This window comes from Triticum urartu, chromosome 5, assembly GCF_003073215.2.
Source record: "Triticum urartu cultivar G1812 chromosome 5, Tu2.1, whole genome shotgun sequence".
Classification (NCBI taxonomy): domain Eukaryota; kingdom Viridiplantae; phylum Streptophyta; class Magnoliopsida; order Poales; family Poaceae; genus Triticum; species Triticum urartu.
In genome coordinates, this window is record NC_053026.1 from 49,297,141 (window position 1) to 49,307,567 (window position 10,427).

General features: G+C 46.7%; 1 pseudogene; it reads left to right on the top strand.

Moving 5' to 3' along the window:
• The first annotated feature begins 3,807 nt into the window (after positions 1 to 3,807).
• Positions 3,808 to 8,999, top strand: LOC125506755 (annotated as a pseudogene).
• The last annotated feature ends 1,428 nt before the right edge of the window (positions 9,000 to 10,427 follow it).

A 10,427-nucleotide genomic window follows, 5' to 3' on the forward strand; every position in this document is an offset into this window, starting at 1 on the left:
AGTTGTAATTCTTGAGTTGTAAGTAAATAAAAGTGTGATGATCATCATTATTAGAGCATTGTCCCAGTGAGGAATGGATGATGGAGACTATGATTCCCCCACAAGTCGGGATGAGACTCCGGACGAAAAATAAAAAAAGAGAAAAAATAGGCCAAAAAAGAGAAGGCCCCAAAAAAACAAAAAAATGAGAGAAAAAGAGAGAAGGGGCAATGCTACTATCCTTTTACCACACTTGTGCTTCAAAGTAGCACCATGATCTTCATGATAGAGAGTCTCCTATGTTGTCATTTTCATATACTAATGGGGATTTTACATTATAGAACTTGGCTTGTATATTCCAATGATGGGCTTCCTCAAAATTGCCCTAGGTCTTCATGAGAAAGCAAGTTGGATGCACACCCACTAAGGGAGTCCTGGATTAGGGGGTCTCCGGACAGCCGGACTATATCCTTTGGCCGGACTGTTAGACTATGAAGATACAAGATTGAAGACTTCGTCTCGTGTCCGGATGGGACTCTACTTGGCATGGAAGGCAAGCTAGGCAATATGGATATGGATATCTCCTCCTTTGTAACCGACCTTGTGTAACCCTAACCCTCTCCGGTGTCTATATAAACCGGAGAGTTTTAGTCCGTAGGACACAACAACGACAACATACAATCATACCATAGGCTAGCTTCTAGGGTTTAGCCTCTCTGATCTCGTGGTAGATCTACTCTTGTACTACCCATATCATCAATATTCATCAAGCAGGACGTAGGGTTTTACCTCCATCAAGAGGGCCCGAACCTGGGTAAAACATTGTGTCCCCTGCCTCCTGTTACCATCTGGCCTAGACGCACAGTTCGGGACCCCCTACCCAAGATCCGCCAGTTTTGACACCAACATTGGTGCTTTCATTGAGAGTTCCTCTGTGTCGTCGCCGTTAGGCTTGATGGCTCCTACTATCATCGATGGCGATGCAGTCCAGGGTGAGACTTTTCTCCCCGGACAAATCTTCGTATTCGGCGGCTTTGAACTGCGGGCCAATTCGCTTGGCCATCTGGAGCAGATTGAAAGTTACGCCCCTGGCCACCAGGTCAGGTTTGGAAGCTTAAACTACACGGACGATATCCGCGGAGACTTGATCTTCGACGGATTCGAGCCTCTACCTTGTGCATCATGCCGTCACGATGAGTACGGCTTAGCGCTACCATCGGATAGTGTTCAAGAGATCGCACAGGCAGCCACCCCGACCCTCAATTCGGAGCCAGGTGCGCCTTCCGCGGACGGGTGGATGGACCCCGCCACGGAGGCCTTACCCTTAGCGGCGGTCGAGCCAAACATCGACCTTACCTTGCACGAGAGCCGTGTCGTTAAACTACCGGATCCTTCTTCGGTCACGGACTCCGAACCGCCTGCGCCCGTTCCTATCGAATCCGATTGGGCGCCGATCATGGAGTTTACCTCCGTGGATATTTTTCAGCACTCGCCCTTTGGCGACATACTGAACTCATTAAGGTCTCTCTCCTTGTCAGGAGGATCCTGGCCGAACTATGTCCGGCAGGACTGGGATGCGGACGACGAAGAAATTCGAGGCCCACTCACCACCCACTTAGTAGCCACTGTCGATGACTTAACCAACATGCTCGACTTCAACTCCGAAGACATCGACGGTATGGACGATGATACGGGAGGCGAAGAGGAACCACCGCCCACAGGGCACTGGACAGCCACCTCATCATATGATATATACATGGTGGATACACCCAAAGAAGGCAATGTCGACGAGATAGCGGAGGATGACCCCTCCAAGAAGCAACCCAAGCGCCGACGTCAGCGGCGCCGCTCTAAGTCCCGCCAAAGCAAAAGTGGTGATACCGGCACAGGAGATAATAATACTCCGGATAGTGCCGAAGACAACAACAATCCCCTCCAGCAAGATTTAGAGCAGGAGAATGGAGGAGCCATCCCTCCTGAGAGAGCGGCAGATGGAGAAGAGGAGGATGACAATTACATGCCCCCCTCCGAAGACGAGGCAAGCCTCGGTGACGACGAATTCGTTGTGCCAGAGGATCCCGTCGAAGAAGAGCGCTTCAAACACCGGCTTATAGCCACGGCAAATAGCCTTAAGAAAAAGTAGCAGCAGCTTCAAGTTGATCAAGATCTGCTAGCTGACAGATGGACTGAAGTCCTTGCGGCCGAGGAATATAAACTCGAGCGCCCCTCCAAGAGTTACCCAAAGTGCAGGTTGCTACCTCGACTGGAGGAAGAAGCGTATGATACGGCTGATCGGCCACCTCGTGGCCGCGATAAAGAGGCATTCCAGCCGAAAACTCAGCCTCCACTCCGATGCCATTCAAATAAAAAGGCATGTGGAGATACGCCAGACCTGCGAGACATATTGGAGGACAAAGCAAAGTATGCAAGATCGATCTATGGATCACGAGGGCGCGCCACTCTGCGAGACGATAAACATCACGCCGGATACAACAAAGGCAAATCCGTCCGGGCCGAACACAGCGGACAAGACCCATTCGAGCTGTGTCGCGATATAGCCCAATACAGAGGCGCCACACACCCCTTATGCTTCACAGACGAAGTAATGGATCATCAAATCCCAGAAGGTTTCAAACCTGTAAATATTGAATCATACGACGGCACAACAGACCCCGTAGTATGGATCGAGGATTTCCTCCTCCACATCCACATGGCCCGCGGTGACGACTTACATGCCATCAAATACCTCCCACTAAAGCTCAAGGGACCAGCGCGACATTGGCTTAACAGCTTGCCAGCTGAGTCCATCAGCTGTTGGGAAGATCTAGAAGCCGCATTCCTCGACAACTTTCAGGGCACTTATGTGCGGCCACCAGATGCCGATGACTTGAGCCACATAATTCAACAGCCAGAAGAATCGGCCAGGCAATTCTGGACTCGGTTCCTAACAAAGAAAAATCAAATTGTCGACTGTCCGGATGTAGAGGCCCTAGCGGCTTTCAAACACAACATCCGCGACGAATGGCTAGCCCGGCACCTTGGTCAGGAAAAGCCGAAATCTATTGCAGCCCTCACGACACTCATGACCCGCTTTTGTGCGGGAGAAGACAACTGGCTGGCTCGTAGTAATAACATATCAAAGAACCATGGTACTTCAGATACCAAGGACGGCAATAGCAGGTCACGTCGCAACAAACATAAGTGCCGCATTAACAGTGATAATAACGAGGATACGACAGTCAATGCCGGATTCAAAGGCTCTAAACCCGGTCAGCGGAAAAAGCCATTCAAACAAAGTATGCCGGGACCGTCCAGCTTGGACCGTATACTCGATCACTCGTGCCAAATACACGGCACCCCAGAAAAGCCAGCCAATCACACCAACAGGGATTGTTGGGTGTTCAAGCAGGCTGGCAAGTTAATTGCCGAAAACAAGGACAAGGGGCCACATAGCGATGACGAGGAGGAGCCCCGGCAGCCACACACCGTAGGACAGAAGAGGTTTCCCCCACAAGTGCGGACGGTGAACATGATATACGCAACCCACATCCCCAAGAGGGAGCGGAAGCGTGCGCTCAGGGACGTATATGCGTTGGAGCCAGTCGCCCCAAAGTTCAACCCGTGGTCCTCCTATCACTACTGGAATAGGGAATTTGCCATCAGCCAGCTCTTTGCCATCTGCCAGCTGATGGCAAAGAACGTCTTTGCCATCTGCTTATAAAAAACAGATGGCAAAGAACTGACAGACGGCAAAGAACATGGTTGCCATCAGCCAATTCTTTGCCATCTGCTAGTGGATGGCAAATAATCTTTGCCATCTGCCAGCAGATGGCAAAGAGGTTGGCAAATCCTATGGCCGGCAAGCATGTAACGGTGTAACAGCCCCACCTCTTTGCCATCTGCTAGCAGACGGCAAAGATTCTTTGCCATCTGCTGGCAGATGGCAAAGAGATGGGGTTATTTTTTCCAGGTAAAAAAAACTGTGGGGTTATCCCCTCCCTCTCTCCCCACCCATCCAGGTAAAAAAAAGACGTTCGCATCTCATCCACACACCACCACCTACCTCCTCCCTCTCCGCCTCGTGCACCCCTTCCTCCCACCCCCATCCCCATCCCGCTTCGCCTTCCCCCACCACCCCGACCTCCTCGACCTCTACCTCCTCGCCGACCCCTTCTTCGCCCCGCCCCCATCCCCTCCCCACACGCCTTCCTCCTGCACGACCTCACCGACCGCGTCGCTGCGCTCGAGCTCGCGGCCCGCACGGCTGCCCCGCAACCGGCGCGCCGCAAGTACACCTATGCGGCCACGGAGCCCGGCGGCCGGAAGGTCAAGTGGACGGCGGAGGAGAAGCCATGCGGCAGGGGCCGGGCGCTCAAGTGGGAGGCGGAGCTCGCCTCCCCCAACGACGAAGGATTCGACCTCAAGTGGAGGTGGGAGGCCAAGTCCAAGGGCGGCGCTGGAGGCAAGACCAAGACCAAGTGGGGCACCGAGATCAAGGGCAAAGGCTCGCTCGAGCCATGGTCGCATGCCTACACCTGGGAGGAGGACTTCATCGCCTCCGACGACGACGAGGATGAGCTGGAGGTCGAGGAGCGCAGGCTGGAGAAGCCCAAGAAGATCAAGGCCGCCGCCAAGGACAAGGAGGTTGACAAGAAGAAGAAGAAGCTGGCGAGGACGTGCGTCCAGATCGAGGAGATCCCCGAGGACAACACCGCCGGCTGCGACGCCATCCGCAAGGTACGGTACTCAGCACAAAAGATGAGATTTTTGCGAGGGTTTGGGTTCTATGGCCCGATCTGAACGAAATGTGTGATTTCCAATCGAATTTCCAATAGAACCAAGTTACCTCTCACTGGATTTGAGAGAAAATTTGGAATTTTAGAGGATGCTAGTGTTCACACTCTAGATCTGTGCTTAGTACTGGCTATAGATTGACTGAACTCTGCTCTGAATGATATCAGCTTGAGGATTCTGCTCCCTTGCAATGCACTACTGTCATATGTGTACTGACCGCCTGACATTTGTCTCTCTTTCTGATGATGTAGGCCTTTGCCATGGGGAACGGCAAGGGGAAGGCCAAGGAGCTGTCGCCGCAGGATGCCGCGCTGCTCATCCAGATGAACTACAGGGCGCACCTCGCCCACCGCTCCCAGGTGCTCAGCTGCCTGCGCGATCTCGCTGTCACCAAGGCCAAGCTCAAGGAGCTTCGGTCCCTCTTCTACAACCTCTCCTACAGGCGCCGCCTCTCGCACGACCACGAGGAGCGCCAGAGGTTCTCCGAGAAGATCATTGTCCTGCTCCTCACTGTCGAAGCGCTCGAGGTGAGCTCCGTCACGGCCTGTTTACGATTGCCGATTGCTGATTGCCATTGCTGTGTTGTGGATTTGAAATTTAGTTACTGCATACAGTGGTTAACACTACTAGTCGTCAAACCTGTGCGATGCACGGGCTAGTCTTTCTACTATATTTTACCATAAGAATTGGATTTTTTGGGCATTTAATCCATATATAGCAATAAGTGATGTCCTAACCAACAGATCCTAAGAATGAACCTTTTCTAAATTATGATTTTCTAGTGCAACGTGTACGCTACTGACCAACAGGTCAAATGGAAAGCACTTTATTCTCTGCATCATATACTCATGCCGGTGTAAAGAACCAAAGGGTTCATAGTTCACATATATAGACTATGTAGAGGAATCATCTTCCTCAACAAATTCTTTGAGAGTTTGACCTATGTCTCTCTCACAGTAAGAATATCAAAAAAAAATCTTTTAGAGCACGTGCCTCGGGGAAAGTGAAAAATGAATACTGAAACTGGTTTGTCACATGCATTATATTTGGTTTAATTTAAAAGTATACAATTCAGATCAATCTGGATATTTTCTGCATGCATTACGTAGTACAGGGCCAGGTAGTAAGCATTCCGATCAACAAAAAATGTCGTAAGATAGATAATTTGAACGTACAAACCTTATACAAATAGTAGGTATGAAAGAAAAGAGAGAGAGACAACATAGTGGTAGAACATGGATAGAGCAGATTTGGAGAAGTGCGATGATCATCTCGTATTACCTTTCCTCCTATAGTCCCCTTCAGAACGAAAATAATTACAGTATATGTGCTAAGTTAATCCATAAAAAAGGTAAAACAAAAATAACTATACAAAAGCCAAATTCAGGTATTGCTTTCGAAAAATCTTTAAGCAATGCAACTTACAAAAACAACCATATATTTATCATTGATATTGTTAGTAAAAATTTATCATATATTTCAAAGTTCTCATAGCATTACTGCAAGATGCGAAACCATTTGCAGACATCTTATTATTTATCAAAAGCACGGTTTCTTTTTTTTGCAGGAATTCTATGCTATTTAGTTTCATAACGTTTTGTAATATGAAACTGCCAAAATAAAACTTAGGCGCCATAAATTGGGAAAAGCTCAATATTTTTATTTACAATATATTGTTGCTTATTAACCTCAATCAGCCAAAACAGGTACCAGTGAAACACATCCTTATTAAATAGGCATATGATGTGTAATTTCATAAGCTTCTCTAAGTATGGAACCGCCGAAATAGGATAACCAAGAAAAACTCGTATAGCTCAGAAAGAACGGGCTGCTAATTGCACACCTCGCCCGTCTCATATTCACATATATATGGACTACACAGATACATCATTAATGATATTACAATCAGGTTACAAAAGAACTACTATGTACAGAAGATATCCTACCATCTATATGAGGCTTGGCGTGGACGTCAAGATGAGTGGCAGCTGATGCGGAATTATTAGAAGAGCAGTCGATGCAGCTGGTCATACTCTCACTCAGTATTTCTATGTATCAATATTATGTTGCTAATTATCCCCAATCTATAGTCAATAGGTATCAGATGAACACTTGCTTATTTATAGAGCTGCAGGTAGGAATCAGTTAAGAGCAGCCGATGCAGCTGGTCATGCTCTATTTAACCTGTAGTTGTCAGAAAAAAATAGTTGTTTTCACATGTGATTCACAGAAAGTTACTGGACATATTTTGTCGGTGCAAAAATTGAATTTGGAGTAGCTTGACCAGCTAGATGTTGACAACTGAAAGGATGCTCCTTCTTGTGATGTTGCTTGTCTAGACACCAGGTTTAATTTATAAGCTCACCAGATCTGACCTGATGATCTCGATTAGATATCCATATGTTGTAGGTGAAAATATTCGGGATTTAATCCTTGGAAAGCAGAACACTATCACATGATAGTATAGAAAACAAATTGAACCCGATCCAAAGTCATGGTAGATTCAAGGGAAGAAAGAAATTCAGAACAAAAGATTATGAGAAAACGAACCTCATCTAGATGAGAAAACAAACCTTAACAAAACAATTGTGATGCAATACACTCCTTGAGCACATCGGATCGACGCCCGAACTTGCTTGCACAATTTGAGAGCAACATGAATTGTTCCTGGGGCTAAGGAGACCATGGAGATTACATGGCCCATTGTTGCTTCAGGTTGTTTTCTTAAACGAGAGAGAAAGAGATGTGGAGAAGGTAGATACTTTTGGGGTGTCCTTGGCTTGTACGTGAAAGGACTGTGACCCTTATCTCTTTCGGCTTCTTCTCCTTTTAAGCGCTTTTGTATATCCTTTCATGTTTTTTTCTAACTTATCTTCACGGTTGTTGATAGGGAGTATCTCACTCGGCTTCTATTTCTTCTACAGCTGTGAAAACTGCGAGTCTTCTAAAAAAAGATAGTTTGTTATTTGTGGGCCGTTCAAGAAGTTTTTTCTGGCTGATTTTTTCTTGGTCAAGATTTCAGCCAAGGATTACATGGATTAGATAGAACGGCTCTTATTTTCTGATTAATGTGTAATTTGTTGGGAGTCTATATATAATTAGTATAGCTATAGATAGATACATATAGATAGATAGATAGATAGATGTATACAAAATTACAAATAAAATACAGTATATTATGTTCTCTCTATCATAGTCATATTAGATATACTGAATAGTGTACATTAAATCTTGATTATATAGCAATATATGTTTCACACTGTCACAATAATTACAGAAACTATACTCCCCAAAATCAATCCATTGATTGCCATGAGCTTCATAGTATTTCAACCTTATCAGATCAAACTAACACATGGTGTGCTATAGAAAATACTTCTAGATCTGACATAAATAGCTGAGTGGCTGAGTGAATAGCTTACCTAAAGCTGGAGAGACTGATCCCAGTAGCGCACACTCCAAAAGTTGATGCTGGTGACTGCATGCATCTTCTGCCCTTTGTAACAGCCATTTATCTATAGATGCTGCTAAAATCACATCCCTGGTAATGCTCCTTTCCTCAACTCCACCATAATGTACGGATGGTTATGAATACAGTGGTGCAGACCTCTCTGCATCTAAACTTGAGCACACCTTTTGCATGAAACGTTTTCTAAAATACTCCCCACCATTGACATCAGAATCCATAACGTGTTGGTTCATGATCATCTCCACGTGCCTGCCTCTGCTCAGTCTAGGAGATTCAAAAACAAAGAGCACATGAGAGCATGCTCAACTTCCAATTCCTTTTTTATGTGAACATAATGACCTATACAGTGGTAGTTCGATCAGTGAGAAATTAATAGATGACATGCTCCTTTGCATCAAGTGTTCACCCGTTCATTAATAATGGGACCAATTTATTCTGCTGTCCAAAGATGTAAAAAACTGTAACCGGATATATGATATATGGCATCCAAGATTGCAGGTGAGTATATTTGGGAATTAATCCTTGGAGTGAACAACACAATGATAGGACATGATAGAAAACAAATTGAACTCGGACATCATAATAATCTTCACATTTTAGTTGCATCATAATAATCTTCTTCTAGTCTTCTTCTTCTAACTTTATTCTTTCCCATTTTACAGATTTGCTTAAGATCACGGAAGCTTGGGTTGATGGAGTGCTTGTATTTAGTTTTTGTTTTGACCTTGTGAAACTTGCTACCTATGGATGAAACTGTGTAATACTGATGAAACTATGTATATGTATGGATGAAACTTGCTACTATTGGTAACATGTATTGGATATATGTGTTCATGACTATTGGTAATATGTGTTGAATATGCTATATTGGTCATATAAATATATTTGTGCTTGATTTTCTGTGAAAATGAATTGATATAAGAAAAAACAAAATTAAATGGGGCAATATAGTCACTTTGCCATCAGTTGGCAGATGGCAAAGAGGCCACGTGTCATCTACATGTAAAATTTGGGCTGGCCTATTTGGGCTCTTTGCCATTTGCCAGCAGATGGCAGAGCTCTTTGCCATGTGCTGGAAGACGGCAAAGCATGCAGCCTTTGCCATCTGCTGGCACACGGCAAAGAGCCTGCATACTTTGCCATCTGCTGGCAGATGGCAAAGAGCTTGTAGCCTTTGCCATCTGCTGGCAGACGGCAAAGAGCCTGCAGCCTTTGCCATCTGCTGGCTAACGACAAAGTATGCCGTTAGCCTTCTAACGGGGCTAACCCCGTTAAGAGGCTTTGCCATCTGCCAGCTGATGGCAAAGCCACAGGCTCTTTGCCATCAGCCAGCAGACGGCAAAGAAGCCTTTGCCGGCAGGGTTTCAGACAAACTGTTTGCCATCTGCTGGCAGATGGCAAAGCCTTTGCCATCCGCCGACCATGCCTTTGCCATCTGCCATGGCAGATGGCAAAGTGCCAGATTCCAGTAGTGTATCCGATCACTTTCGATTGCAGGGACCATCCCACTAGTATCCGTCATGGCGGATTTGCCGCACTGGTTCTGGACCCAATCATTGACGGATTTCACCTCACTCGAGTCCTTATGGATGGCGGCAGCAACCTGAACCTGCTTTATCAGGACACAGTGCGCAAAATGGGTATAGACCCCTCAAGGATCAAACCCACAAAAACGACCTTCAAGGGCGTCATTCAAGGCGTAGAGGCCCATTGCACAGGCTCAATTACACTGAAAGTGGTCTTCGGATCCCCGGATAACTTCCGAAGTGAAGAGTTAATCTTCGATATAGTCCCGTTCCGCAGTGGTTATCATGCACTGCTCGGGCAAACCACATTTGCGAAATTCAATGCGGTACCACATTATGCATACCTCAAGCTCAAGATGCCAGGACCTCGCGGGGTTATTACAGTCAATGGAAACACAGAGCACTCTCTCCGAACAGAGGAGCACACTGCGGCCCTCGCAGCAGAAGCGCAAAACAGCCCCTCAAGGCAATCCACCAATTCGGCGGTTCAAAACCCGGACACCTTCAAGCGCGCTCGGAGCAATCGGCAGATAGACTGCCTGGCGCGATCTGAGCTCGCGTAGCAATGCAGCCCCCACCCCAGTCCTAGCCAAACGGCGAAGCTCGTGCCACGCGTACATAAGTACGCATTAAAAATATGGGCACAGGTGGGGAGGGGG